A 5,757-nucleotide genomic window follows, 5' to 3' on the forward strand; every position below is an offset into this window, starting at 1 on the left:
CACTCCCCCACCCTTTGATGTAAAGAAAGCAGCTCAGCTTCCAGGGTGGTGATAATGGAATTTCTTTTCCAGTCAGATTCTTTATCATATAATCCAACTGTGTCTTAATCCTTCTGCTTTCTTTATACCCTCTGATGCAGGCCTGAAGCCCTAACTGTAAGGACCCACACAGGGGCAGTGAGCGTTGGAAAGAGAAGAGCAAAGCAAAATGTTTCACATCAAAATAAAAGCAAACAAAAGGATGTAGGATAGAGGGGGGTGGGGAGTAAAAATGACAAATCCTTTATTATAGTATATCTCATTAGTTTACACTCTACTAAATATCTCAAAATTGTGTTTTGGGAAAAGAAATGGGGTATAAATAATAATTATTGGACAAAGTATTAAATATAATTATAAAATCTGTTTAACTATAAATTATAAAATATCTATATTCAAATTATAAACTACATTTGCCTTATAAAGTAACTGTGATATTTATATTACATTTTATATCAATCATATGTCAATTACATATAAATTATAAAATATATTTAAATATATACAATAATATTATATAAAATAACAAAAAGAAATTCTTCACATCAGCCTCAGAATGATGTTAAAGTTGAGTCCCAGGAAATGATCTTGAGTTTATTATTTGACACTTTCTTTTTACCTCTTCTCTTTTCCCAGTTTATACTCCTGACATAATGAGAAAGACTATAGTCTTTAGGAGAAAAATAAATGTTTTGAGAAGATTATTTGAAAGACAAGTTTTAGTCCTTTCCCTAAATATTAGCATTAACAAACATTTCTAAGGTTAAAATTACCAGGGAAATTGAGTGGATCAATTTAGAACAAACAAACTTGAAAGTTCTTTGAAATTGTAAAGCTCCATATAAACTGAGGTATTTCTTGTTGAATATCTACCATGTATAAAACTCTGTGCAAGGACTGAGATTGAAAGAAATGTGCTCCCTGGGCCTGACCCCAGGGAGCTTGCCATCGAGTTCACCAGAACATCTGATGCCAACAGAACACATGGGTGATTCATGGATTCAAAATCAGTCAGTGGAAGGTGAGGTCCCTAGCAAGTGGAGTAGCCAAGTATAGCTTTGTAGGGGACATGGAATTTGAAGGTGTCAAAGTATGGCTTAAACAGGTCGGGATAAAGAATTAGGGGTGGTAATTGAGGCAGGTAAGAGGCAAGGCAGAAACCAATTTGGAAGATGTTAGAAATTAGGAAAGGAGTCAACAGACCAGAATCAAAACTGATTTTGCTAAAGACCAGAATCCAACTCCCTCATTAGACCTGTGAGGAAATGGAGATGCAAAAGACCACGTGACCTGCATGGCAGCTCATTAGTGTCAGAACTGAAGTAGTCCAACATCTGTTACCAACTTCATATTTCAAAGAGTTTCCCTACTTTTTAATTCTAATTCTCCTTGTAATTGCATTTTAGATTGCCTTGTAACAGGAATGGCAAAGAGATATAATCACAGATGTTCGTTGTGTTTGATTGGTAGCAGCAAGTGGCTGCTTAGATCAATTGTTAAGGAGGATTCTGAGGCAGCATCTGAGCTTTAGCTAAGCTGGCAGGAGATCTACACTTGTCAATGTTTGTCGTGGGTAAGGAAAGGGGATGCTGTGACATGTGTGCCATGCATTTACTGTCTTGGCTGTGGAATCCTAGACAAGACACTGATGGCACAGTGAGAACTGTAGCCATCGAGGGTAGTTCTGAGATACAAGAGAAAATAGCTGAGTACTTTATTGTGAGAGTAGGAGAGAGCAATAGGACTGGGGAGCAGGTTCTGGGGAGATAACCACTTTCTGTTTTCTTACCTAAGTCCTGAAGGACAATAGGGGATGGTATTACTAATAACACATTTACACACGACTTGGCAGTTTACAAGGCATATTTATATTTGTTATTTCATTTGACCCTCATAAGGCACCAGTTATTAATGCCAGCATCCCCATATTGCACATAAGCAAACTGAGGTTTAGAGAGATAAAAGTATCCCTTCACAGGGCAGCTACAAAAAGGAGAAAGAATAGAGTGACTTCTTGAGCCTCTGACTCGCTTATTCTTGTCCATTTCCTGTTTATTCGTCAAAGTGTCGGTATCATGAACCCTGGAGCCTGGCTGCTCATCCTCAAATCCTGCCTCCCCGCTGGCAGACCTGTGGTCTTAGGCAAGCTGTGTAATCCTCCTGTGTATTGTTTCCTCATCTGTAAGGTGGAGATGATGATGGTACTGACCACACGAGGGTGTGAGCATTCCGTTGGTCAGAGTCCTTGCGTACAGTGATGTAATAATTGAGTTAGCTTCTATGATGATCTTGTTCACTTGCTGTGTTTGTAGTGACATACTTTGCTCTTCTCCAGATAATTTTTCCTTCATTTAAAGGAATTTTCTGATTACCAAGATAATACATATGTACCGGGGAAAACTGGCAAGATGTGGAAAACTGCAGAAAAGAGATTTTAAAAATACTCTTAATTCTCTAACATATACATTTTTATCTAAGCAGGTAAGTGCATTTGGGTGGGCTGTGGACTGAGAATCAGTCATAGTAATGAGGAAAAATATTTTCAGAGTATGTGAGGCATGAACTGGAGGGTGAGGTTGGAGATGCCAGATCTCAGTTGAATGCTGTGAAATTTCCTTTTCTCATATCTATAAGCCAGGAGAATTGCCATAATTTTATGCATCTAAGGCTACTTTTTGATAGTGACCCAATAATATTCCTTTACACTGTACAGCTAATTTAAAATTTAAGCTGATTATTAAGGCAGCCAGAAAAGGGGTTTCTTCCCCTCCTTTAACTCCAGAGTATTTTGAGGACAATTCTGAAGGATTCCTCTGATATTTGCTAACTTGGTCATCTCACCCCATGTGTATATTCAAGCTGAACCTGGAAATTAATTTACTTATCATTTAAAAAGTGAAGTCTGAGGGCCAGCCTGGTAGCGTAGTGGTTAAGTTGTTGTGCTCTGCTTGGGTGGCCCAGGATTCATGGGTTTGGATCCCAGGCACAGACCCATACACTTCTCATTAAGCCATGCTGGGGCAGAGTCCTACATACAAAATAGAGAAAGATTGGCACAGATGTTTGCTCAGGGCCAAACTTCCTCACCAAAAAAAAAGCGAAGCCTGTTAAATTATTGAGCATTCATCTCAAAAGGCTTGCCTGTTACCCTTTTAACAAGCTCATGTGTGTTTTGCAGGCCAGTGTTTTATATGAGGAAACAACTGCTTTTACTTGTTATCATGTATCATCAAATCTAAGACAACATCAGTTGTAAGACTCACCACTACTCTGTAGGCCATTAAAAAAATGCTGCCAAATAATTTTAAGAGACTGTTAATTTTAAGGTGCATCCCAATTTCAGAGATGTTAAAATATGAAAAATGAGCATCTTAGAACTATTAAATATGTAATGTCTTTTATTCCGTGTGAAGAAATTCTTTGGGGATAACATTTGATCATTTGATGCTTGTGTCGATCTTTCCTCAGCTTCACACTACAGAGAACCTTCAGTTATGAATTGTCTCGAATGAACGCTTGAATATGAGGACCCATAAGAAACCTTTATCACTATCTAATTCACAAGTTAGAGTTACCGGGAATGATCTCCTGGCAAAAAAGCTAAACATGCCCAGTGACTGAAAATAGAATTATGTTCTTCACTCCCTTTTGGATTCTCAATCAACAGATGTCACATGGAGATAAACAAGATGCATGACACACACACACCCCCACACACACATAAAATGAACAGAAAATAAGCATTGTTGAGTAAATCTAGAGGGATAATCTACTGAGAGTAATTTCTGTCTTCTCCGTGCTGCTAGAGGAAAGAGGAAATGAACTTAACTCCCCCTTCCTACTCTGCAGTGATGGTTAATTTTATGTGTCAACTTGACTGGGCTAAGTGATGCTCAGATAGCTGGTAAACATTATTTCTGAGTGCGTCTGTGAGGCTGTTTCTGGAAGAGCCAATCCCTTATAATAAATCTCTTTCTATTTATCTCTATATCGCCTATTGGTTCTGTTTCTCTGGAGAACCTGGTCTAACACACTGCCCAGGAACAGAGAAGAGCTTGCACTGCAGGGGGTGGGGCGTGTGCGGAGATAGCATCCTTGGATGTCAGGACACAAGATGAAGAAAACTTCCACTTGGAATTCTGTTGGGAAGATAAGGCTCATTCTAGAATTAAGTTGATGTTTCTGGGAGTAGGAGGGTTGTGCATTGAGAGGCTGCGGTGTGGTGTGTTGCAAAAAATATACATGATTATTTACACCTGTATCCAGGCCCTTTGCAATATGACCCTGTGTCTGATTTCCACCTCTTGAGTCTGGCCAGGTTGTGTGACTTGCTTTGATTAACAGAATGTGGCAGAAGTGACAGTGAGCTGGTACTGAGCCAAGACCTCAAGACACTTTGTACGATGCTACTTGTTCTATTGTCCCTGTCAGTGCTGTATGGATAAGCTTGGGATCACCTGTTGAAGGATGAGAGAACACATTCCTTGTGGAGGAGACATGAAACATTCCAGTTGTCCCAACTAAGGCCTCAGGGATAAGATAGAGTTCATCCAAAGTCAGCAAAACCTCCTACCTGGCCTACAGCTGAACTCAGACACCTAAAGGAAGCTGCCAAGATCAGAAGAACCACCCAGCTGAGCCCAGTCCAACTTGCCAATGCATGGACTCCAACACTAAGTAAATAGTTATTGTTTTAAGACACAAGTTTTGTTTATGATTTGTTATGTAGCTGTATCAGGGTTGAAGGGAGGGGAAACCTGATGAAGAAAAGATAGTGTGTCCCTCCATTTGGAAAGATGGGCAAATAGCAGTTGTGGAGGTCTACAAGCTGGCACACTACTCCCTGTGGAGAAGTTCTGATGGGCCGGAAAGAGTATGGCTAAAAACCTATCCTTAGGAGAAGCAAAGAGGGACCCTTGTAGCAGACCCAATATGCAAGCTGATCAATGCAAATGCCTGGTACCTGCAATCTTCTTCATAGATCTATTTTGGGCTACTGGAGATGTTTTGCTCAGAAATACTGAGCATCAGAGGTGCCTGGAAGTCACATTCCTGGGGAGTCACAGTAGGCAAAGTCTGGTGACATGGAAAGCCAAGATCCTAAGGAGGGATGAACTCTGAGGGGTCACTTACACTCAGAGCTCTCCCACAGATGAGGCAGCGGTGGAGACCTCACCTGAAGTCACCCCCTTCGTAGTCTTGTCCCCTTCCTTGTCCTGTTCTCCCATCATTTCCCAGTGTCTCCTGGGCCATCTCCCTACTAAACAACTTACCCTGATCTCAGGATCTGCTTCTGGAGAACTCAACCTAAGACAGGCAATTTGGGGAGAACAAGAGAAGCTGGTGTATACAGAAATCTAACTTTGCATGTTCCGCTATGTTCCGGCATCACATTATTCCACTAAGCCATAAATAATAAAATTGTACTTATTAGAAATCTAACTTTGCATGTGGCCCTATATTCCAGCATCACATTATTCCACTAAGCCATAAATAATAGAATTGTGCTTATTACCTAAGGCATTTATTACCTGGGAACAAGAGTAGGTGGGCAAAGCAACTTTTTGTGCAGTTGGAAAACAGTTTCTGCTCATTTTCTTAACTCATTTAATAAACATATATTTAAAACATAGTGTATAATTTTCATTTTCTTTTCAATTCCTAATTCACACTATTTTTAAATCCTTCCATGCTTTAGACTTTATTTATTTTTTATGT

At 39.7% G+C, this 5,757-nt stretch overlaps 1 long non-coding RNA gene across 1 annotated transcript; it reads left to right on the top strand.

The window, feature by feature from the left end:
* The first annotated feature begins 1,890 nt into the window (after positions 1-1,890).
* On the top strand, positions 1,891-4,740 carry LOC138920261 (uncharacterized). Its single transcript, XR_011431130.1, has 2 exons — positions 1,891-2,520; positions 3,508-4,740. It is a non-coding gene; the product is annotated as an uncharacterized lncRNA (long non-coding RNA).
* Positions 4,741-5,757: the final 1,017 nt, after the last annotated feature.

Source organism: Equus caballus, chromosome 22 (assembly GCF_041296265.1).
Source record: "Equus caballus isolate H_3958 breed thoroughbred chromosome 22, TB-T2T, whole genome shotgun sequence".
Lineage (NCBI taxonomy): Eukaryota > Metazoa > Chordata > Mammalia > Perissodactyla > Equidae > Equus > Equus caballus.